Source organism: Schistocerca gregaria, chromosome 5, assembly GCF_023897955.1.
Source record: "Schistocerca gregaria isolate iqSchGreg1 chromosome 5, iqSchGreg1.2, whole genome shotgun sequence".
In the NCBI taxonomy this organism is placed as follows: domain Eukaryota; kingdom Metazoa; phylum Arthropoda; class Insecta; order Orthoptera; family Acrididae; genus Schistocerca; species Schistocerca gregaria.
In genome coordinates this window covers 242,865,450-242,891,879 of record NC_064924.1, presented here as the reverse complement: position 1 = coordinate 242,891,879, position 26,430 = coordinate 242,865,450, and the positions used below count along the sequence as shown (strand labels likewise).

The 26,430-nt window shown below is 43.6% G+C and overlaps 1 protein-coding gene across 1 annotated transcript in view; it reads right to left on the bottom strand.

Annotated features, from left to right (window-relative positions):
- The window catches only part of LOC126273193 (uncharacterized), a 493,173-nt gene that overhangs the window by 368,982 nt on the left and 97,761 nt on the right, over positions 1 to 26,430 (bottom strand). The gene's annotated exons all lie outside the window — the stretch shown is intronic.

Sequence of the window (26,430 nt, the reverse complement as noted above, 5' to 3'; positions counted from 1 at the left end):
CAGCAGAGACTTCGTGGATCACAAGACGATGTAGCTCTCTCTAAAACCCATTGCTTAAATTTGGAAAACCACAGTTCAGAATGGACTGTTCTGTCATTATGCTGCCACCACTGTGTTATCTCATGTATCTCGTGACAATAAGGGGAGTACACTAGTGCAGTTACAGAGGTATTCTTCCCTCGCTCAGTACGCCGAATGAAATAGAATGAAAACAGATAATGCTGTTACAAATTACTCTCCTTCAGGTATTTTACACTGTCTTGTGGGTTACGTAAGTAGATGTAGAGGTTTTTGTGCTGGCGGGAAAGATATAGTGTGAAGGTCGATAGCAGGCGCTGCGTTGAGCGCGCCTATCACGAGAGAGGCCAGAGACACACCAACAAGCAACAATCCGCTAACGCTCTCTCGACGGCGTGTATTTAGGCCGCCGCCGCTGATGGAGGGCCCCACTGACTCACTCTTTCAGTTGGCGTCTTTCAGTCCACTGGCAGACCATGTATAGTTCATCGCAGCTTATGACTGTACTTAGTGACCAGTTTAGTGCCTATCACGGGACTAGCAGTGAAGCCTAAGCAAGATTGTCAGAACAAGGTTACCGATATTGTCTGCAAGAGGACTAGTACTGATGAGCTTGTACCGCCAACAAGGACTCTATTCAAGTTAAGTAGCAGCTTCATGTAAATAAAAAACCGTATTAATCAACCTGTGCACTTGCGTTTTAGAAAGAAAACACCGGCCACCCATAACAACATCCTTTCCCTTGCTTCCTTGCTGTACAGGACCCTACAGTGGCGACGGACATACTATAGTTTTTGTCTGGTTTTATCTTTATTTGCGCACTGTGTAAGTTGGACACAGTACTCGCTTGGAGTTTGCGCTATGTGCAGATGGTTCAAATGGCTTTAAGCACTATGGGATTTAACATCGGAGTTCATCAGTCTCCTACTTAAACCTAACTAACCTAGGGACATCATTCACATCCATGCCCGAGGCAGGATTCCAACCTGCGACCGTAGCAGCAGCGCGGTTGCGGATTGAAACGCCTAGAACCGCTCTTCCACACTGCCGGCTGTGTGCAGATAAACCTTTCAGAAATTACAATCGCAAAAAATAAAAATTTAATAATTTTTTACAGGTGCAAGCGGAAATGACCATGTTTAATTTTATACTACAGTGTTGGATCCACCATTTGATCACGACCAAACTAGGTTTTTGTAACCAGGGGAGACTATTTTGAACAATTATTTCCTTTTCAGTATTTTTCTTTAAAATATAACGGCGCGTTGACAGCAGGTCATTAGAGCCGGACCCTCTGCGGACGATAAAGGCGTGAAATATGGACTCTGCGTGTTGATGGGACGAGTTCTGGCGTCGAACTTGCCTGCAAGTCGCGTGTTCTCCAGCTTCTTTTTTATCTCGCTGCACGGCAGCGTTGAAAATATTTCGGCCTTGGAGTTGGTACGGAAAGGAGACACGCGAGAGGACACTATAGGTGCGATGGGTCAGAGTTGTTTATTCTTCAGGCCAGTTGTACAGACACATGTTTCCACTTGGTATGTAAATGCTTGGGCAGTAGGACGTCCCAGATAACTGAAAAAATTCGCTGGGTTCATGAGACTTAACAAACAAAGATAGGTTAAATAAATTCGAGAAATGCAGCACAATCTGTTGTAACAGCTCAAGCATCCAAGTTTCTGACCAGAACAATATACAGAAGCTTGTGATCTTGTAACACCATAGCTCTAATACTCCAATGATTTATTTTGGTTTTTGTTTCATTTAATGTTACATCACTGAGCTTCTGTAAATGTGTTTCTTTGAATCGATAACATAAAATTGTTTACTCATTTCTTTGTAAGAACTTCGATGTCATGATATGTTTCTATGCAATATAGTGTATCTGTCATTTAAATTCTTTGTCCCATTTGGAGGAAACAAAACCTACTGCATATAATTGTGATTTTGTGTGAATAATTTTTTGTAGCAATGTCAATATGTGCAAATATTCTGTTTTATTTAATGTATTTGATTACTGTTATGTAAACTGCTGATCCTCACTTAGGGTTCTTAGTTAGTTTGTATGTAAAAGGTGTTGTGGTTTCCCTCGGGGACGGAAATGTGTAGCTCGCGCAAATTGTGGTTGGCCTAAGTAGAAAAGGTGGAACTGAGAGTCAGTCAGGGGCGAGCCACCAGTTGGGGACGAGCTAGGAGTCGGGGACGAGCCACCAAATTCTGCACTGCCATGTAAATGTTGCATACTGTGCTGGTTCCGAGAGAGGTTTTTTTCTGCTACTTTCCAATGCCTCGGATGAATGGATAAATAGCTGGAATTATTCTGGAATTTGTATCTATCATCGCCACCAAGAAATGACAGAGTCCACCAATCCTACCTGCAATTCCACCTACCGACATGCAATCGCCACCACATTGCGCAATCACTGTAATGGAGCACTATAGCAATGTACAGTGAAGGATCAGCTAAATGGATGGGTTAGTGTGCTCAAATATAAGCTAATTTATAAGTGAGTTTATGTACCTATCTTGATTTTTCTCCTTATCATAACACTTCTCAGGTTCCTCTCCGTTTGAACTAAAGTGATTTCCGAGTGTCCCTACTGAAAGAACGTTAAAGACCAGTGTTTTAGCTAATTAATGCCTCTTGAACATAATAAAAAAAGAGAAAGTTAATGAAAGTAAATTTTCCTAATAAAACTGCTTATTAATGTGTTGTTGCCAACTTCAAATTAAAAGTTGTGAAGACTGAGGCTTATAAAGTTTTGCTTCGTAAATGATCTCATTACTGTCTGTTGTAAATCACAGAAGGTGAGTCAGTATCTTACATATATGTTAATTTTGTGTCTCAGTGTAGTAAAAGTGGAAAACTGCAGTGTGGAATGTTATATACTCATGTTTGCTAAGTGTTTGTCTCTCCTGTGTATTAGAAGTGCTTATTAAAAGTATAACAGGATCCACAGTTTGTCTATTGGGTTAATACTCGGTAACAAGTAACGGAAAGACCATTAATTATGAAAACCATAATTTCTTTAGTCAAATGATAGTGAGGAGCAACCTTTAAGTGGATTCAAATTAACTTTTATTTTAAATAGTAACGTACTTAACTGAGAGAGACTTAACCTATATCCAATTAATGTTTCTGCAGTTAATAGTAATAACGTTAGAAAGACCATTCTGTTTGTGTAAGCCCTGAAAGTAATAGTGTGTTTCAGTATCTGTTATAATTTTGCAAATAGTTTGTGCTGCTTTAACTGTTAGTTTCAATCTTACCGTACACATATGTATGTGTCAAGAATTCACTGCACTCGCGTGTGACAAAGTATAGGCTGTGTTTATCCATTCAAGTTACTAATAACTATTTTCTTGAACGAGAATGTTAATCATTCTCTTGCCTAGTTAGGCTGGCGACCGTTTTCTTTACCTGTTAAACAGTGCAGATAGGCAAAATTTTGTTTGTTAATGTTCAAATATTTGCATAATTCTGACTTTCATTTCCGATAAGCCACCTCCGTTAGGTACAACACGGTCAACACAACAAAATTCCTCCCAGAGGGTAACACTGCTCTGTTGCGTTATACCATAATTGCTTTAATAATATTGTTTTATTTCACAACCTGCTTTAAGGCTATGGTTCAGCAGTAGCAGACAATAGTGTTATAATCTGTCAGGCTTTCTCGGTGCGGTTGACTAGTAGTGTGTTCCGGATGTTCTGCCGAGTTATTGTTTGCACGCTATGTACAATATATCGACGACCAACGCAGCCATCTTCTCCATATGCTGCGAGTTTTGCTGCTATGTGTACTCACAGCACCTGAAGAAGACGGCAGTATTGGTCTTCAAAATATTCAGCATAAAATGGAAACAACAACTCGGCAGAACATCCGGAAGCTCACTGTAAATACAGAAGACTGCTAAATAAAATAGAGGATCAGTTCTATGCCGCCTGGTGACGATAGGGGAGCGTGACACGATTAGGAAACTACAAACTGTAAGACAGTTGCAAAGGAGCAGAGACATTGTTGGAGAGGAGTAATCACAGGCAGTGATGGACGGCATGAAATACAGTACGTATGTAACAAAGGCGGAGAGATAAACTTACAACAAAAAATGGTACATAGTGGGAAACCAGGATAGCCGACAGAAATAACGTTCATGTTTGATACAGGTCAGACGCCCAACATAAAGATCGATATCGGACTCTCAGTAAAGAATATGCCCTCCTCGGTCACTAATGCACATTCAGCAGGTGTTATTCACGCTGTCTACGAAACTGCTGAGGAGCCCTTGAGGGATATTGTCCCACTCCTTTCTGAAGGCAGTTGGCTCTTCTTGCACGGTTCAGGAAGGGGGTTTTCGTCGACAAACACGTATGCCAAGACCGTCCCAGGTATGTTCGGTAGGGTTTAGGTCCGGGGAGGACCCAGGCCATTCCATGCGTTCAGTATCTTCACCTACCATTGTGTCCAACACCTCTTCTCTGTGAGGGCATTGTCGTCCATAAAGAGGAAGTCCTGACCTAAGGCACCCAGAACAGACAGAAATGTTCCAGAATAACCTCACTGCGATACCGCAGTGCTGTAATGGTACCTCGGGCAAAGATATGCAGCGGTGTTTGGCCATTGACTGCCAACGCCGTAATGCCTGGACCCTACCGATGATGTTCATGAACATTCTGTGGTGTGTAAAGCGTTCTTCTCTCCCTCTACATTAACTGGTGGCCAGAATCACTTACCATATTCAAGCACGATTCTTCGGAGAACATCACTTTGGATCCCTGTTGCTGACCGCATACATTCTTGAGTGAAGTGATATGTACGAACAGCAAGGAGAAAAGAATGTATGATGGTGCTAAAAGGTTAAAAACCGTTTTCTTGGATTATGCGGTAAGTTTACGCTGTTCATCTTTTCCACTATTTGGCACATATTCTCAGCGTTTGACTTACGAAATTTATAACCTAACAGAAAAACTTTTCATGACAGTAATATGTATATCACCTCATTTAAGAGAAAAAATAAAGCATGTATTAAGACAAATCCTACCTCATGATGGACCCACAGGATCCGAAATGCATCGTGTACTTAATAAAACACGAAACGTTGTGACTGAAGGCGTTTTTTTTAAATTCATACATTCAGCCCAATGAACTCTTCCTCCACGATGGCGTGGTTGAAATGGAATACATGTAGCAGGCTTCCGAGCATACGAACCAGCCTGATTTCATGCAACAAATGGTTCTGCCAGAGACACATGAACCGGTAGCGATTACGAGATCTGCCTAGGAGTGAGAAGTCTGTTCACTTTTCGCCACTATGGCTGAGAGTGCGCGGCTCGTGTTCATGTCGTTTATTGCTTGTCACCTTGTCTTTACCGTACCGGCCTCCTTCTTATTCAATTTACTGGCGTCACTAAGTTGCTTGTTTGCTTGCCTGTAGGTGGCAGTAGCAGCGCGTATCGATAGTGCACTGTCGTACTATCTCTGGAGCAACCGTTAGTATTTCCGGGTCGTTGTGTGTCATGAGTCAGTCGGTGGACGTAGCGCCAGTGAGGTCCGGAAAGCCAGTACTTGCAGACCACTGGCAAAACACATGAACTGTTCGACGGAAGAAGATTGGAGCGGGAACGGCCATTGGTTGGTCGTTCGGTTAGTCGTCTCATTGGACGACGTGTATTTGGCTTTTGGCCGTTTCTGGGCCTCGTCGCTTGGTCATCTTGCCGGACGTGGGTTGGTCCCTTCATCGAGCAGAGATGTCTCGCCGATGGGCAAGAGTTACCTCTGCATGGGTGGGTCCGAGCCAGTGTGCCCGGGTCGCCGTGTCTCCGAGTTCCGAACGGACATCGAGTTGAGCCGGGCTAGAGCTGCAGTGAGCTCCGTAGAGCCAAGACTCGCCCGGCCGTTGCTGACACTCATATCTTGGATGGGGACGACCTTGGTCCGGCGTTCGGTTGGTCGTCTCATCGGACGACATGTATTTGGTCGCCGACCGCTTATGGAAACTCTGTGTGTGTGTGTGTGTGTGTGTGTGTGTGTGTGTGTGTGTGACTTGTCATTTCTCCTTGTTGTTCCACGGTGATTGGTTTTGGGATTGTCGAAATTCTTGGTGCAAATGTTTACACGGAACTGTATGTAGCTTCTGTGATTTCCGCCGAGCCGTTGAATGTTGTCTGTGTACTGGAGTAGTAGTTGGTCTATCGCGCCGGAGCGACAAGGAAGTCTCCGCGGCGTGAGGTCAGGCCGGGGCCGCTGGCATTGTGCTGTCAAGTCGGAGTTGTGACGCACTAGCTGCGAGAGCTGCAAAGTTGCCCACCGAACCTGCGTACTGGAGTTGAGTAATCAGTGAACCTGCTATGATATCTCAACTGCTGTGAAATCTCTTCGTTGACTGTCGGTTGTTGCTTCCTGGGCTGTTCCCGCAAGCAGCAACGTGATCGTGTGCTCGAGTCGACAAAATTTTTCAGCCGTCTTCCTGTATGACGTTTAACTTCTGAAATGATTATAATTTAATAGCGAATTGCACCAGCGGTATCTTCTGCCTTGTGGCTGTTAACGCTCCGGTTACCTGCCTGGTCGTTGGTGTAGTTTTCCGGCAGTGTTTTTTCCTCGCCATGTTGATGCTGCCCGCATAGTGTGTAGTTCGACAACTTGGCGTTGTGTTCCCCTTTTCTCTGAGTGGTTACTGTGCATTGACTGCGTTTAGATGCCAATTATCGAGACGTAGTGCTGCTGCAATCTTCGTCCTCGCTGATATTTTCGGTTGTCGTGCCGTGGGTTGGGTGGAAGGGAATTGATTAGGTTGTTGGTTGGTTTCTCAGCCGTCCCTGGGTCGTGCTGCCACCTGGTTATTTAGTATTACTCTTGGCTGACTGTCTCGCCTGAACTGTTGTTAGTTTCCTCCCCAGGCCGACCCTTGGAACACTTCTGAGCAGCACCTTTCTGTTGTTGGTGGTTGTAATTTTCTTTTCTCGCAAGTACTTTGCCAGGTCTTGAGCCATGTATTAATTTTGTCTGTTCTATGTTTACTATAAGGCCTTCAGCCGAACTCTCTGTGAAGTATTTTAAGATTATCCCTTTAGCAGCGTTTTATTTAAAATTCTTCTTTGCTCTGTATTTAGGCCGTCAGCCGCGTTTGTTTTTAAATTGCGGCTTTCAGCCATAATGCGTAAATTCGTGACTATAACGTTTCTCTTTAATTATCTTGGCCTTCAGCCGTACTGTGTAAATGTTTATATTAAGGTTGGTCTTTAAGTATTTCGAATAATTGTTTGGGCCTTCAGCCGTCAAGATGTTGAAATATTATTAGGTTTTCAGCCGAGGAATTAATGTAAATTTTCCTTAATATGGCTTTTAACCAACGTTTGTAAATGCTTGCCTTTTAAAGAATTTACTTTGCTGATCTGAAATATTATTTGGGCCTTTAGCCGAGAAGATATTTTAATTTCACTTAAGTAAGGCCTTCAGCCATTTGTCTAAATTCTTGTGTCTTGAAAGGAATTATTTAAGGATATTTTAATTTTACTTAAGTAAGGCCTTCAGCCGTTTCGCTAAATCCTTGTGTTTTAAAAGGAGTTATTTAAACTTTATTATTGAGAAGTTACTTGGGACCTCAGCTGTGAATTGATACTTGTTCTTTTAAAGAGAAACCTGTGCATTGGTTTTCGAGGAATAAAGTTGTGTGCTCTTGTGTAACTAACAGTAACTGATCTTGGCCCCTTTCCACAACTTGATCCGCTCTGACCTGCGTAAGCGGATTTCAATGGCTACGTATCGATACTTTTGTGATGTGGTGGTCCGCCTACGACTACCGGAAAGCTTTCTTAATCGTGAGATGATACGTTTGGACACACCCACTACTGTAGCCACAGTGGAGACATTTTGGCCGGCTTCGGAGCACCCAACTATTCGTCTACGATCGTAAGCTCTCAAATGATGTCTTGCAGACATGTACCACAGGGAATGTCGCACTGAACTGTTCCACAACACTCTTCATCAACAATCGTACTGCGTGAACTGTCGAATGCACACAGCGTTCGTACAGATGCTTCGCTGCCTTTCCTTTTATCGTCGTTCGTCTGGTGTTCCGTATCAATTGCCGGTTTCGTAGCAACTGGCAGTTGTTCGTGAACAATTGTCAAGCAGTGTATTAACAAATGAAAGTACATCTACCACTCAACCTAAAGCAAAATATCTTTTTACTACAGCCATAGTCGCGCGGGGTAGCCGCTTGGTGTCAGTCGCCTTGCCACGCTTCTCGCGGCTCCCCCGTGGGACGTTCGAGTCCTCCTTCCCTCGGGCATCAATGTGTGTCCTTAGCGTAAGTTACTTTAAGTTAGATTGAGTAGTGTGTAAGCCTAGGGACCGATGACTTCAGCAATTTGGTCCCATAGGAACTTACCACTACCACAACCAGAGCAGAGACAAATGAACATACTGTGCAGAAAACACGGACGGCAAATAGCGAAATTCACTGACATAGGCGGATTCGACAAATGGGCAGATTGTTACGATCCCGCACCTGGGAACGAGCATCTCGGAAACGGCCGAGAAGGTCGGCTGTTTGTGTACTACTGTCGTGGACATATAAATTATGAAAGCGATTGAAGGACGGCGACTGCGAACAGGCGTGGAGATACTGGAAGTCGACGCCTCATCACAGAACATGAAGGTCGGAGACTTGCCCGGTGTGTAAAGCGGGATAGGCGGTTGTAAGGGGTAACAGAAATGAGGAAATTAAGGCTCGTACTGAGGCGTATAGACAGCTGTTTTTCCCTCGCCTTATTTGCGAATGGATCGGCAAAGGAAATGAGTAATAACGATATAAGGTAACCTCCTCCATGAACCATAGGGTGGGTTGCGGAGTATGTATCGGGTGATCAAAAAGTCAGTAAAAATTTGAAAACTTAATAAACCACGGAATAATGTAAATAGAGAGATAAAAATTGACGCACATGCTTGGAATGACGTGGGTTTTTATTAGAAAAAAACACCCCATATTGCTAGACGCGTGAAAGATCTCTTGCGTGTGTCTTTTGGTGATGATCGTGTGCTCAGCCGCCACTTTCGTCATGCTTGGCCTCCCAGGTCCCCAGATCCAGCGATTATTGGCTTTGGGGTTACCTGAAGTCGCAAGTGTATCGTGATCCACCGACATCTCTAGGGATGCTGAAAGACAACATCCGACGCCAATGCCTCACCATAACTCCGGACATGCTTTACAGTGCTGTTCACAACATTATTCCTCGACTACAGCTATTGTTGACGAATGATGGTGGACATATTGAGCATTTCCTGTAAAGAACATCATGTTTGCTTTGTCCTACTTTGTTACGCTAATTATTGCTATTCTGATAAGATGAAGCGCCATCTGTCATGCACTTTTTAAGGTTTGTATTTTTTGGTTCTAATAAAACCCCATGTCATTCCAAGCATGTGTGTCAATTTGTACCTCTCTATCTACATTATCCCGTGATTTATTCAGTTTTCAAATTTATACTGACTTTTTGATCACCCGGTATGTACGAGGGTTGCTTAGAAAGTAAAGCACCGCGTTTATTTCTTCAACAATCCTTTATTGAACGTAATGAGAGTTACACACACACGAAAGAATGGTGTTTTATGTTCACACCCTACTTTTGCACGTACACTCCACCCCGTTCTATGGCCTTCCTCCAGCGCGAAACAAGGGCGTGCTTGCCCACTCGGTAGCGTCCTTGTCCTGGAAGCCAGTGCTTCATTGTGTGAACCTCCTTTGCTGATTGACAGACGCAGATCCAACTGCCGAGTCGTAATGCGTCTGTCCTCGCGAATGACATCAGCTCGCTGCAACATGTCAGGTCTGACAGCCGCGGATGGTCTCCCAGACCGCTGCAAATCGTGGAGCTCCGCCGAACCTGAAACCTTCCCGTCTCCTCCATATCTCTTTTGTTACGCAACCTTCCATTCTACAATAACATATGAAACCTCCCCTTAGGATTTCTATCTCTTGCTTAATAATAACAAATGAAATCTTCCCTTTGAAATTAATTCTCTTTCTCAATAATAATAAGTGCAATCTTCGCATACAAATTTAAATGCTGCTTATTAAAAGTGATTTGCTGATTATTTCGACGAAACATAGAATGTGTCGTCGCCGTGGCCCTCAGTCGTTACCTGCAATAACCCAAAACTGTTACTTACCTCTTTTTACTGTTACTGTATCGCCATCTGACTGCTACATCGAACTCCGACATGAATATACTTACTCTGTTTTACTATACTCTATTAGTTGCTGGTGGGCTGTCATAATAAGTGGCTGTATTTATTACCAAAGCTGACGTTATTCTTTAATAGAAAAGCTGACGTTATCCTTTAATTAATTTCACTGAAGTTACGTAATTCATAGTTAAATTTTTTCTTGACAACATTAAAATTTTGCATAGTTTTACGTTGATGGTTTTAGCGATGGATTATAATCAGTAATGCAATATTGCTGGCAAATATTAATTATATTCTGAAAACGATTCTTCAAATATTTAATGTTGGTAATGAAATGATTTTACAAACTTTCAAATGGGACTTACTTTTTTTACAATAATCTTACAACTAGCATTGCGCAAACATACCTTCAGTAGCCTTAAGCTTCTAAAAGAAAATCAATTACATTAGTTCTCTTATGATAATAGGTAGCTGATGTCTCTGTACATCCGTTTATAATCTCTTGCAAATCATAGCTGGTGGCTGGCAGGCACACCGCTCCTCTCAACTTCTCGCTTCAGACATGCTACCAACTCGTTTCACATCTTGCTTACTACTGACTTCCTACGAACGTTAAGGTGCGGTCTCTCCCACCAACAATGCTTTCTGGTGCAGACAATCCCTGCTACCATTACAAAATGTATCAATGCGCGATATTTCCCGCTCTTTTCTTAAAATGTATCCATATGCGGTCTCTCCCGCCCTTTTTAAAATTATATCAATGTGACAGTGAAAGTTGGACTGGATTACACAATAATTGTACTCTTAGACAAGTATGTACATTTAAGAATATCGAAGGGATAAGAATCACTGCAAATAGTTCAGGAAATGATGGTCATTAAATCTTAGGAATGCCATCGGTGAAAGACTCATACCGTCAAACATGACAAAGCGGTGGTCAAAAAGAAGGAGCCAGTAGTTCTCGCGTTATGAAGGGAACGACTGTGGTGGAACTAAGAAAGTAGAGCATCTTGAAGATGCGTCCCATTTAAATTTAAAGGTTCTTTGACAAACGTGAGGTGGAGGAATTGAAAAAAGTAGCAACCGGTAGATATGAAAAAAAATCTTTGGTAGTCTAGGGAAAAACTGGGAATGACGGAACCGATGTTCAAATTTCTTGAATAAGTCCTTCGATTTATCATGCAGAGAATCCAAAGGCCCCGTGGATGATCAAGCAGTTTGTCAAAATTAACATGGGCTGATTTGTTTGACGTGTTTGAGAGAAATTTTGATTGATGGGTGATTTGAGAAACAAGTTTGGCCGTCTAGGCATGCGTCTGTCAAACAATAACCAGTGGCTTGAGGGGCTGTTATATGTAACTTTGAGATATCTGGCAACTCGAGCAGATTTCAGTGATATAAAGTTTGTATCCTGCAGTGCACCTTGTGTTTTACCCACTTCGTGTCACGAAACGCACAACGTGTCAGCTGCTTCCAACTGGGGCTAAATTTGAAAAACTTGGTTGGTACGTCTGCGCACTTGTGTAACAAAACATATGTACAGCAAACAGGAAATCTGGCAGACAAGTTTGATAGTTTACAAACGGCGGGGCAGTAACAACATCGAATGGTTCCCATAAATTAGGGACAGTCACAAAAATCCAATCTTTTGCCTAAAGTCGGGACGTGGAATGCTTTTATGAGTGTTATGGTGGAGCTATCAGATGCGGCGGACCCACCAATATAAGAGGAGGCGGGGAGTGTTACGATGTCAGTAAAGAAGCAGGATGGGTCGGTCAGGAGAGTTGAGGAACTTGGAACGTTGACTAATCATTGGATACCACTAGTAACAGATCCATCAGGGGCATTTCAACACTTCCATAGCTACCCAAGTCGACTGTTGATGATGCCACTGCGAAATGGAAATGGAAAGGAAAACCACAGCTAAACAAAAACTAGGTGGTCTTTATTTAACGACGGACAAGAACCGTCGAACTTTGTGAAGTGTGGCTGTAAACACTTTACATGAAATCAGCGGAAGGAATTAGACGTGAGTTCCAAGAAGCCACCGGAAGTCCAGCTAGTACAATAAATACGCGAAGCGACTTATTAACAATGGGGTAGAACAGTCGAGCGTCTCTTCATAGTCCACACATCTCCGAACTTTGTGGTAAGAAACAGTGGAGGTGATGTAAAGAGCGATGCCAGTGGACAGTGGGTGACTTGAAACAAGTTATTTGGAGTGAAGAATCACGATACATCCTTTAGTAATCCGATGAAAGGGTTTGGGTTTGGCGAAAGCCATCTGCCAACATGTGTGGTGTGAACAGATAAGTACGGAGAAGGTGGTGCTACGGTATTGGGTGTTTTTCGGTGTTAAAGTGTGTTCTCCTTATTACTCTTGAGAAAACATTAAACGCGGAAGAATATGAATACATTTTACAGTCGTTTGTAGCGCTACTGGTTGTCGCGAATATGCGTCCATATGATTACTCTTTGTTTGCTTCTGATTATATTATGGTTGTAACCTATAAATTATCATTTAAGATATATATTATTTATGCCGCATGTAACTTTTATTTGTGTCCTGAGTGTCGTCAGTGCCCCCTATCCTAGTCTGCCTATGAATGAGGCTCACCTAGCACTGTCGTGCTGCATCCAGCGCAGTACAGTCGTTTTGTATGGTATTGCACTCAGTCACACAAATATTGTGTGCTCTGTGCAACTTTGACGGTCTTTCACCATTTTGTTTACTTTTACGGCACTGTGTACAGCGGCCCGCATCTCGTGGTCGTGCGGTAGAGTTCTCGCTTCCCACGCCCGGGTTCCATTCCCGGCGGGGTCGGGGATTTTCTATGCCTCGTGATGGCTGGGTGTTGTGTGATGTCCTTAGGTTAGTTAGGTTTAAGAAGTTCTAAGTTCTAGGGGACTGATGACCAAAGATGTTAAGTCCCATAGTGCTCAGAGCCATTTGAACCATTTTTTTGTGTGCAGCGTACAGTTCAAAAACGGCAGCGTACAGTTCAAAAATGGCTTTGAGCACTATGGGACTTAACATCTGAGGTCATCAGTCCCTTAGAACTCAGAACTACTTAAACCTAACTAACCTAAGGACATCACACACATCCATGCCCGAGGTTGGATTCGAAACTGCGACCGTAGCAGGAGCGCGGTTCCGGACTGAAGACCCTAGAACCGCTCGGCCAAACCGGCCAGCACAGCGTACAGTTGACGAACATTTTAGAGACTACGATTGTTTGCATCGGCATGACAATGCGCTTTGGCGTAAATCAACATCTGTGATGCAATGGTTTGTGGACAATAACATTCCTGGACCGAAGGGGACACATTTAGGATGCGTTAGAAAGTCGCTTAAGACTGCAGTGTCCGACATTAAACATTGAACATAGCTGCTAAGGTTCAGTGACCGTGTCAGAATTATATTAGAACAAATAAGCCCTCGGTCACAAATATTAAGTCAAATTGACCGGTTTTCGACGCTACTATGAGCGTCGTCTTCAGAATTAGACTAGCTGTTCTAAAACATATTAGGTATATAATACATTTATAAAATTAAAGTTTGTACTGACTGGAAAGAGATGCAGTACTTACAAGTCACATTTTAAAAAAAAATCTATGCCCGAAAGGCGACGTCATGATTAGTTGTAAATAAGATGGCGAGCCGCTAAGGGCTGCTCGTACTTGAGTGAGCAAGGGTTGCAACAAGACTGTCTTATTTACAACTTATTTACAACTATTTACAACATCTTAATTTACAACTATTCATTTTTTTAGTGTGACTTGTAAGTACTGCGTCTCTTTCCAGTCAGTACAAACTTTAATTTTATTAATGTATTATATAGCTAATATGTTTTAGAGCAGTTAGTTTAATTCTGAAGGCGACGCTCGTAGTAGCGTCGAAACCTGGTCAAGTTTGACTTAATATTTGTGACCGAGGACCTATTTGTAATATAATCCAGTGTCCGACATCAACATCTCTACTTTCTTTGGTTCGGATATTGAGAAAGACTGGGCTATCATTCCTCCGCAGACATTCAGACACCTCATAAATAAATCCCCAACAGAGTTGAAGCCATCGTAAGGGCCAAAGGTGGACGTATTCCATATTAATATCCACTAATAAGGGCACAGATAATTTTGATTAGGTAAAGTAAGTCTAAATAATGGATTAACGTAATTTAGAAATACTCAACATGTAATCAGCTGGAGATAAATACAGTAGACGGAAACTAGCAGCAGAACTGGTGATTAGAGACAGACATGGCTATAGTGAACCCGCGTTATTTGCTCGTGTTGCTTAGCTGTCGTCTCCGCACTTGAGGTTCCCTACTGCTCTGATTGGAAGTGTTCTCCGGATCGCTGATTGGTGCCGCCTGGAATCCATTCCGGACGTCTACCGTCCAAACGGCACGAGATGAATCGCGTTTCATTGTTTCGCAGCAGAGTGGGCGGGGGACGGATGGGTCGAAACAAAACGATGCGACGGGCGGAGGGGACGAACTGCTCCTGGGCCCCCCTTCCGCCCGGGGCGCGCGATCCGCAGGCATCGCTGACGCCGGCGTAATTATTCAATAACGGGAAGCGGAAGCGATAGCGGCGCAGAGGGGCTCGCCAAATTGCTGCCCCCCTGGCCCCCTGCCCCCCACCGCCACCCGTGCCTCTCGGGACAGACACACCGCATTACGCGGCGCGGCCCCTGCGGGGCTGCGATGCTCCGCTAACCGCGTCGCCAATATCCGCCGCTGTACCTGCGCGGCTAGGGTTGTGCGTATACAGGGCGTTGGAGGGCCGCATCCCAAACACCTGATGAATTAGTCTGCCACGGCAGCGGCGGCGAGTCGTTACCGGTGTCAAGTTTACAGTCACCCTAGTTACTATTTGCCCACGCTAAGGTGTGGACGTTTACATCCACAATCACTATGTTATCAAAACTATCCAGACACCTGACTGAAAATGACTTACAAGCTCGTGGCGCCCTCCATCAGTAATGCTGGAATTCAATATGGTGTTGGCCCACCCTTAGCCTTGATGACAGCTTCCACTCTCGCAAGCCTACGTTCAAACAGGTGCTGGAAGGTTTCTTTGGGAATGGCAGCCCATTCTTCACGGTATGCTGCACTGAGGAGATGTATCGATGTCGGTCTGTCAGGCCTGGCACGAACTCGGCGTTCCAAAACATCCCACTCCGCCACAGGCTGTGCATTATGAACAGGTGCTCGATCGTATTGAAAGAAGCAATCGCCTTCTCGGAATTGCTCTTCAACAGCGGGAAGCCTACATTAATGTAGGCCCGTGCTGTGATAGTGCCATGCAAAACAACAAGAGGTGCAAGCCCCCGCCATGAAAAACACGACCACACCATAACACCCCCTCTTCCGAATTTTACTATTGGCACTACACAAGCTGGCAGATGGCATTCACCGAGAATTCGCCATACCCACACCCTGCCATCGCGTCGCCACATTGTGTACCGTGATTCGTCACTCCACACAACGTTTTTCCGCTGTTCAATCGTCCAATGTTTACGCTCCTTACACCAAGCGAGGCGACCATTGCCATTTACCGACATGATGTGTGGCTTATAAGCTGCCGCTCAACCATGAAATCCAAGTTTTCTCACCTCCCCCCTAACTGTTATAGAACTTGCAGCGGATCCTGATGCAGTTTCGAATTCATGTGTGGTGTTCAGTAAAGATGTCTGCCTATTACACTTTACGACCCTCTTCAACTGTCGGTTGTCTCTGTGAGCCAACAGCCGACGCTGGCCTGTACGCTTTTGTGCTGTACGTGCCCCTTCACGTTTCCACTTCACTATACCATCGGAAACAGTGGACCCAGGGATGTTTAGGAGCGTGGAAATCTCGCGTACAGACGTTTGACACATGTGACACCCAGTCACCTGACCACATTCGAAGTCCGTGAGTTCCGAGGAGTGCCCCACTCTGCTCTCTCACTGTGTCTAATGACAACTGAGGTCAAGCTTCAGTCCGGAACAGCGCGACTCCTACGGTCGCATGTTCGAATCCTGCCTCGGGCATGGATGTGTGTGATGTCCTTAGCTTAGTTAGGTTTAAGTAGTTCTAAGTTCTAGGGGACTGATGACCGATGTTAAGTCCCATAGTGCTCAGAGCCATTTCATTTTACTGAGGTCGCTGATATGGAGTACCTGGCAGTAGGTGACAGCACACTGCACCTAATATGAAAAACGTATGTTTTTGGGGGTGTCCGGATACTTTTGACCACATAGTGTATGTTTTCCACATGCCACCTCAAGGTGTGTGGTGGAGGGTACTCCGTTTTCCTCGCCTGTGTGTCTCACAAATGAACTCTCAAGCCCTGGAAGAATTTACCATCTACTATAAAGAAAATCACCTGGGAAGGAATTTCTCTTGAACGCAGTCCGACTCCGAAATATCTGGGAGTGACTTTGAACCATACACTTACAAAAAAATGAAACAGGCAAATTCCACATTACTAAATTTCCCAAAAGCATGGGACACGGTGACCCACTACAGACGTATTAACGAAGGTACGAGCGTTTGGAATAGGTTCCCATATACGTTAATGATTTGAAGACGTAATTGAATCCATTATGTCGTCCAGGATGGCAAGTGCTCTTTAGAGACAAGAGCATCGCCAGAAGTGCCTCGGGGGAAGTATGATAGGACCCCTATTATTTTCTATACACATAAATGATCTGGCCGACAGTTGCTTGCTGATGACACTGTGGTGTACGATAACGTGTCGAAGTTGAGTGACTTTAGTTTCTACTTGGTGTGATGACAGGCAGCTAGCACTAAATATCGAGAAATGTAAGTTAATGAAGATGAGTAGGAAAAAGCAACCTGTCAAGTCCGAATACAGCGCTAGTTGTGTTCTGCCACACACAGTCACGTTGCTTAAATATCTTGGGCGTCACGCTGCAAAGCGATGTGAAATGGAACGAGCGTGTGAGGATTGTGGTAGGCAAGACGAATGTTCGACTTCTGTTTACTGGGAGAATTTTTGGAAAGTGTGGTTTATCTGTAAAAAAGACGGCTCGTAGGACGTTAATGTGACCTATCTTTGATTACTGCTCGAGTGTGTGTGATCCGTACCAGGTCGGAGTAAAGGAAGGAATTAGCGAACTTCTAGATTTGTTACCTGTAGGTATGAACAACCTGCAAGTGTTACAGAGATGCTTTGGGAACTGAAATGGGATTCCCTGGCGGGAAAGCGACGTTCTTTTCGAGAAGCACTATTGACGAAACTTAGAGAACCGACATCTGAAGCTAACTGCTGAAAGATTGTACTTCCGACAACAAAGATTTCGCATAAGGACCACGAAGATAAGGTACAAGAAATTAGGCTCATACGGAAGCAAAAGACACTCGTTTTTCCCTGGACAACGAAATGAATAGTAGTGGTACATCAAGCATCGTACGGTACTTGCGGAGTATATACAGAAATGTAGATGTAAGAAACACTGCCTAAACACGAAACAGAAAGCGTCTGCCAGAAACAGCAGAGTGTGGAAACTGACAGGTACCTCATTGGAGAGCTCACTTATGCACCGTGAGAACTAGCGTGCTAGCGCTCTGTTACTGCAGTACTGAAGGTGCGTCCTCAGCATGGTACAGTCATGCCACAAACATACAAGTAGCTCTTAATGAGACGCGTCACATTATTACACCCGTGGGTAAACTCCACTGTCTTGCTTGGATAACCACTCCTCAAATCAGACAAAAGATAGCTGCTAGATGCGACGGAAGTAAGGTGTGACTGCTGAAGGCCACCCTTTATATGGCGTCAGCCAGAATATCCTCGACTGAAATCAAGAAAGAGGTTCTTGTCGACTACTGAAGCTCTTAGAGGAACACCACAGCAAGCAAGGACGACAAAGCGGCGGGAGATGTCAAAATGTGTAGAAATAGAAAGGTTCCGAAGGAAGAGCGCCCTCCTGGTCACTCAGAGAAGTGGACAACGTGGAAGGCTCACAGACTGCGCTCTAGTAGCACGAGATGCATTATCAACCCAAGCCCTGGCGGCTTATCGAGCGGTATCGACTTTGTTAGTCGCCTCTCGTCTTTGACCGCAGGGCTTTGAAACGTGTATGGCTCATTCTAGGGGGACTGTGGCGAACTGGGGCTATGAAGCGCAATCAAAAACAAGGTTTCTGGTGGTTTCCGGTCCGTCGGCGCAGTAGAGAAAAAAAGAGTCTCAACATCGCAGCCTCAAGGAACTTTATATTCGTTATTTGGTATCTTCGAGAAGCGTGGAGTTGGTTACGAAGGAGGTACCACGCTGTCAGAGGCGAGTTCACCACAACAGATGAATGTTTTTCTCCTGTGTTCGATTCGTGGTTTTTTCGTCTCCATGGTAGTACATTGTAGTGGTTTTCCTATGGTTAAGAGACGAATTGGTTCTAAGGTCTGTTACGGTGGGACATTGATGAAATTGACCAAAAATGTCAATTTTCGATTTATTTTTTATTTGTTAGTACAACTCATGGACAAAAAGTTTCCAAAGTTTCAATATTGAAACCGCATCCGAAGTGCCTGTGAATTACTTCCAACCAAACGTGTGCAGAATACATCTAGAAGGCCGTGATACATACTCTTTGGTTTTATAGATCATCTTTGGCCGATCCTGCACTTCTTAAAAAGTGTGTTCATGACAAAACCCAAAAATCCAAATGAGTCTCTATTTAAATTCAGTCATATGGAAACGTTGCCATAAAAACACATTTGCATCTGCTACAGTTATCACAATTGGAACATATGATGCAGTTATTGTGTTTAATGATGGGAACGCCGGGAGGATGAAGGTATTAAAAAGAATGGGCTTCAAGATAGGAAATTTTATTCAAGACATCTCGAGAAAAATAGATTTACAGCGCGTCTCTGCAGCTGAAAAGTCAGTTGAAGACCTGGTAAAGGAAAGAAGACAGACAACAAGAAACCAGAAGAGAAGCCTTGAAGGGAAAGACGACCCAGAGTACAAATGTGGTGCCTTCTGAAGAAGTGACATAAGAAAAAAGTTAGGTTGAACTTTAAATTGCGTTTCCTGAAAAGTTTGTTTTTTAAAGTTTATCTACCTTTTCCTCAGATTATATGAATGCTAGAATTATGAAATTTTGTACACGTATTTCTGTAAACCGAATAAACGTTGTCTCAAGAGCACATTTTGAAATTCTGATTGCAAGCTGAGATATGGGGCAAAGTGCTTGGAATTTTACATGAATTTAAAATTGTACTTGTGCAATTATAATTTTAAAAAATATGGAAATTCTCCTACTTGACCTATTCAAAAAACCTTATGAGAGAAGCTTACAACATGTAAAGAGATGAAACAGAGAAATTTCTGTACAAATCTCTTGAATACTTTCTGCGAAAAAAGAACATACATGATTTTTTGAAAATAAAGCTCGAAATTTCATTAAAAAAAGTTGAATGTATATAATCAAAGACTTTTGTACGTAAATGTGTTACTTTCATGTAAAGAGTGGTGCAAAATTTCATTTCCATATTTCCAAAATTGTGGATTTGGTACATTTTTGAACTATTGTGTGTTTTTCACCAACGTCCCACCTTAAATTTTGTTTCTGTGAGACTTCCTAGTTGTGTACTGGAAATTTTGCCCTATACGCCGTGTGTATGAATTTTAAATATATTATTGTATAATTTGTACTATTTTACTGGCCTGTAATCGATGCCAATCGTTCTTGAAAGGAGGAGAGCACTATGCTAAGCAGCCCTAGCTGCTATTATGGTCTCGTGCGCGCCATCTTTTTCCCTCGTTGCATTTTGGTAACTCCGTTGGATGTTTAAAGGAACTTCAAACTATAATTCTGGTGCGCGTCTGAAGCGATAAAAATTCACAATTTTAGTTTTAATCTTGTTTTAAGGTTTTCAAGTTAAAAAGAGTTAAAGATTCGTTGGTGTTTTCGGGCTTTGCTGAGGTCGTTAGGTTGTTATTTTCTCTTTAAAAGAGACCATTCTCGATCTCAAGGAGTTCCTGGCATTAGAATATACAAGGCGATTCTAAAGTCACTATACATTTCAGTGATATAGTAACGGAATATTTGTTTCTTGCAGGTACTACCACAGAATGCTAACCAAAGAAGAACGAATCGCTGTTGTTTCTGCTCGTCTTCGTGGAATGACGTACGAACAGGTGCGGACAGACTTTTCCCGTCGATTCCAGAAAACAGGCCCCACCATGTTTGCTATCAAGACTCTCGTCAATAAATTCCAGCGTACTAGTAGTGTTGCAGATGAAGAACGTCCAGGGAGGCCGGCCAAAACGTCAGACACCGTGTAAAGTGTGCAGGATGCGATCACACGTAGCCCTTCCGCATCTACCAGGAGACATAGTACGGAGCTTGTTATTCCTCAAACCATTGTAAGGAGAGTTCTTCGTTACAAGCTGCACAAACGTGCGTACCATATCCAGGGTGTACATAAGCTTGAAGCGAAGGACTACGCAGCCAGCCAGACAAGCTATGTGTCATGACCTGCTACAAGCTGTGGAAAATTATAATTTGATGCCAATGCAAAATGTCTTGTTCAGTGATGAAGCTACATTTCATACCTGTGGAATGCGAACAGACACAACTGCAGGATCTCTGCAGATAAACAACCAAGTGTGCCGCAGGAGTGGCAACGAGACACAGCAAAAGTGAACGGGTGGCTAGGGATAACGAGGTCGAAAGTGTACGGGCCCTTCTTATTTGCAGAAGAAACCATTACTGGAACCACATACCTAGATATGTTGGAACAGTTTTTGGAGCCTCAGTTGATATCTGCTGGGATTATGGATACTGTTGTTCTTTAACAGGATGGTGCACCACCCCATTTTGGCCTCTCTGTTCGGGATTATCTGAATCAAGCATTTCCCGGCAGAAGGATTGGTCGTGCCGCTCGACGTATGGGGGGAATCCGCTCTCCTGACTTGACACTCTTAGACTTTTTTGCTTGGGGGTTTATCAAGTCTAAGATATACCAGGTGAAGATCCGCAGCACTGAGCACTTAATACAGCGGATTCGAAGCCGCAGCTGGATTATTACACCAGATATGCTTGGGAAGGATTTTCGGTCTACAGTGGAGCGCTGGGTGGGGGGGGGGGGGGGGGGGAGTGCGCAAGGTGGTCACACTGAAATGTTCTGAATTTATGCCCTATTGTAACATATGTTGTAGTGCCATTACATATTGGTTAATAAAATTTGTTTAAGTACAAAATGTATAGTGACTTTAGAATCACTCTGTATATTTGGAAGGGGGTCAAAAAGTGATTCAAATGAACAGGGCCTTAACATCTGAGGTCATCAGTCCCCTAGAACGTAGAACTACTTAAACCTAACTAACCTAAGGACATGACACACATCCATGCCCGAGGCAGGATTCGAACCTGCGACGGTAGCGGTCGCGCGGTTCCAGACTGAAGCGGCTAGAACCGCTCGGCCACCAGGGCCGGCTGGGAGGGGGATCACTTGGTAGTGTCTTTATAGTAGTTCATATCTTAAGGTAACTATTCGACCCTGCAGGAGCGTGTCATTGATATTTCTCTATGGGGCTCATCGGTGACGGGGTTGGTAAGGGAGCAGCGCAGTCGGGCTGAGGCCGTCGCCTAAGCTGGTGCTCAAGCAGGGCTGCGGTGTCTACTCTTTTGCCGCCACACATCCACACATCTCTCCGTTTGCCGAGACGGTGCGCCAGCCACAGTTCCGCTCACCTACATTGTGGGCAAGATAAGTTATCCTAATTTGGACATATCGGCTTTCTAGGCACTCTATGAGTGTCAGCTTTCAGGGCTTCCTGAGGTCTCTGACGATTAACCTGTTTAAGTGGGTCCTCAGTCATTCTTATTGCCGTTCTATCATGGCTGAGCTCATTTTTAGTAAATTAATAGTTCTTTCAAAATATAACCGGGTATTTTCTCTAAGGCAGGGGAACTTAAATTCATTCCTTGTTGATTTAAAACTGCAGTTTAAGCCATTATTTATTTAAATCAAACCGAAAGTTCCTATTTTAAAGGCTTTGTTGAAGGACGGCATATATCCGTTATTATTTGAAAGTAAGTTTTAAAATTTGTAATGTGCATTATTGGTTATTGCGTATTCATCTTATCCAGGGGAATTTGGGTATTGGTAACCCATCAGTTCTATATATATTTTTGTACTACAAATGCTTGTAAATTTTTTTACAGAAAGTAACTTGTTACTTCGGGTAATTTATCTGTTTGTTACATCATATTTCTCACCTTATATTAAATTTTATGACAAAGTTTTTGCAATTTTTAACGAAGATTGGTTCAAAAATTATGTATATGTATTAAACCAATGAATGAAGCATCTGAAACTGCTTAGGCACAGTCGTTCCGTAAAATCTTGAGGACGCTTAAGAGGGCGCAAATTCCCACTACAGAACCTGCAGAAATAGCGCCCTTCTGTGGAGCTCGCTTTTTGTAAGTGTGGTGCTGTACAGAATAACAATCATCTACTACGTTGTTCTTCATCCCCAATATCACGCAGTATGAGAGATCTGATGAGGGCGACAGAGAATGCACACGACGTTGCCAGTTTCTAGTCAGCCAATGTATAAATTCATGTCAACTATAGATTTCTTTTTGCTTATTATAAAATTTATACTTCCTACAAGATAATAAATAAATAAAACTCTAATTTCTCCAACATCCTCGTTGTGATCATTTCACGAGACCCATACGGGGGTAGTAATATACTACTGTCTGTGAAAACTGCAACACCCACAGGGACTGGTCGGAATCACTCCATAGTCGTAGGATGTGTAGAACACTGGAACCACAATTAGTGATTAAGGCTGCAGAGAGACGGTGTGCACAGAGCCCCAGCAGCGACCTACTATTTGTGTCCGGGAAGGTCAGTGTTGCACCATACTCAGTCAGTGCAGAATTGTCAAGCGAAGTATAAACTTGCAAGCAAGTGTTGGTACGCCTCGTCGACATCGAAGAATGCAATATCAGAAGATGGGTGTGCTACGTCGTGGCACTTAGCCTACCAGCATGACACGGCTTCACTGCGCCCAAAAGCGCAGGGGCCTCGACAAGGCAAGCACGAAAGTGTGTAAATACGGCAATCACAATAACAAGCCCTGTTATGAGAAAATATTCCTGAATCAAGTGGTACTTGTGTTTTATTTTGAAAGTTTTATGACAAAGTCCCACCAATGTCAACTGGATTCAACGGCACTGTGCTTCATTTCAAAATTTCTACGACAAAGCCATTCTATATGCCAGTTGGATGCAATGACACTTGTATTTTATTTGAAAACTTTTACGTCAAATCCATACTAAATGTCAGCTGGATTCAATGGTATTTGTGTTTTATTTTGTATCTTTTACAACAAAGCCATACTAAACATTAGTTGGATCCAATGGCACTAGTGTTTTATTTTAAAAGTTTTATGACGAAGCCCCGCAGCATTGGGCTACCAACTTCAACTATTCATTTTAACTGTTGATATTTGTGGTTTATATGCACACTGAAGTAGACAAGTCTTTTTGACGTAACATCCGTTTTTGTCGATATGAGATTCTCCGAGTCCATTTCCCTTCTGAAGAAGACAAATTTATGTGTCGAAGCCATGGTAAGAGGTTAATAAACCTACAATTCTGCAACTGGTTGGCTGCTATTTTCCAGTCCTATCGAGTTATATTTTCATCGCTACAGCAGTTGTAAACGTGAATGGGATGAAAGGGCTCCACCACATCTTTCAATCTGCGACAGAAGGCTGTCAGTCATTCATGCTTTTTTGAGAATATCTCTCATTTTTGTTAGAATTGTTTAAGGAATAAACATCGACTTCTTGTTGATATATAATCCGGTTGAACAAATTGTTTTAAAAATGCCATAATGTTTGCTGGATATCGTAGATAACACTATTTAAATACTTTGCATCCTACACGGCGTTTTCTGGATCACTTCTAAGTCCCGGACTGAGCCCACACAAAGCACAGTGAAATCGCTATTTCACTATCCTGGCAAGAACGTCATTCTTCCTACCAGACGCCGGGTTTTGTCTGACATGATAAATTAATGTTGCACGGCGCACAAGATGTAATGAAATGTATGCGGCTCACGTTTTGTTGTTCTCGCATATCACGGTAGTTTGCGCGTACTTGTTACATAGCAGAGTTCAACAAGGGATCTTTAAACTTGAGTATTACGTCAAGACCTCGTTTTTGACAGATAGGACGTTGTGTTTCCCATTGACACGTCTCAGGCCGAGAAATGAGCAAGCTTGTGTTTAACATAAAATCTGCGTCACCATTAAGGTAACAGGAATAACAGACAAGCCCCATTTTAAAACATTGTTGATACCTGTTCTGAAATCAGCGTAAATATCATCCGCTTGTATGTAACTGCCTCACTGCGGCACACACAGCTAACTATCCCTTCCACCGCGTGTGATGCCCCCCCCCCCCTCCACCCCGCTCGTCCCATAAGAGCGCTTCCCGCTGCCCCCCCCCCCCCCCCCCGCCCCTCCTTTTATGCTCATGCCACAATCGTGGTGATCGTTCCTGCAGTGGCCGTCGGTACAGGTAAATTCAACAAGATATAAAAATAAGGTTTTACTTCCGTGTCCATCCAGTCTGAACAGTCTGATATTACACTGAAGGAAAAAAAAAAAAACCACAACACCAAAAAGGAGTTGTGTGGCATAAACGAAAGTTGGCAGGCGTGTTTCTACACCTGAAAGCTGAAAGCTATTAAAACTTCGCAACCGTCGCTTAAGGGCGACGCTGGTAGTGCCACTGCGAGGACGGAAATTGGGTTCGCTGCGCTGAAACGATCGTGAGCGTTACTTTACCTTTGAGATTCGACGTTGTCAGTTGATGCCGTCAAGAAAGTCTTCAAGGCCACAGAGAATCGCTATTAGCGCATCGTCGAGTTTGAACGAGGTCGTGTAATAGGGCTACGAAAAGATGGATGTGTCTTCTTCGATATTGCAGATAGACTTGTCAGGAATGTAGCCATTGTACGTGATTGTTGGCGGCGGTGGTTACTAGGATGACTGGGTTCCGACAGGCCACCTGGCGCTAACACGAGGAAAGACCATTGCGTTCGGTATATGGTACTGGTGCATCGTACTGCATCAGCAACACCAATTTGAGCAGTAGCTGGCATGACAGTGACAGAACGAAGTATTACAAATCGGTTATTTCAAGGACGGCTCAGAGCCAGATGCCCTGTAGCATGCTTTCCCAAACTACCGCCATTTGCGAGAACTTACTGGGCGACAGGATGGAGGCCTGTTGTGTTTTCTGGTGAAAGCTGGTCCTGCCTCGGTGCCACTGATGGCTAGAACGAGGCCAGTTAAGGGCCTGCCGCTAACCTGTCTGAGTGCTGGACACACTGGGCCCACAACTGGAGTAACGGTCTGGGGAGCGATTTCGTATGACAGCAAGAGCGCTATCGTGGTTATCCCCCGCAACAAAAATGGTTCAAATGGCTCTGAGCACTAGGCGACTTAACTTCTGAGGTCATCAGTCGCCTAGAACTTAGAACTAATTAAACCTAACTAACCTAAGGACATCACACACATCCATGCCCGAGGCAGGATTCGAACCTGCGACCGTAGCGGTCGCTCGGTTCCAGACTGTAGCGCCTAGAACCGAACGGCCACTACGGCCGGCCCCGCAACATGACCGCCAATTTGTGCCCCTGTTATGCTGCCATTCATGAACAGAATTCTAGGGGGTGTTTTTCAATAGGATAATGCACTCCTGCATACCGATGTTTCATCCAGAAATTCTGTACAGAGCGTCGACCTGTTGCCTTGGCCTGCTCGATCACTATATCTGTCTCCAGTCGAGCACATGTCGGAGATCATTGGACGACAACTCCAGCGTCATCCACAAACAGCATTAACCGTCCCTGTATTAACTGACCAAGTTGAATGTATGGAACTGCAGTCCACAAACTGACACCCGGCATCTGTGCGACACAATACATGCGCGTTTACACGCTTGCAATCAACATTCTGGCAGCTACACCGGTTTTATTGTACCAAAATTTCAAATTTACAATAGCTTATCTCGCGCTTACATTAACCTATGCTCTTGCAATGTTAATCACTTAAATATGTTACCTAGCCAATCATATTTCCAAAATTTCATTACTCTACATCAATTATTTTTTGATGTTGTGATTTTTCGGTCAGTGTATTTTCAACACCATGTACTTCCTTATTCGCAGTTAATTTT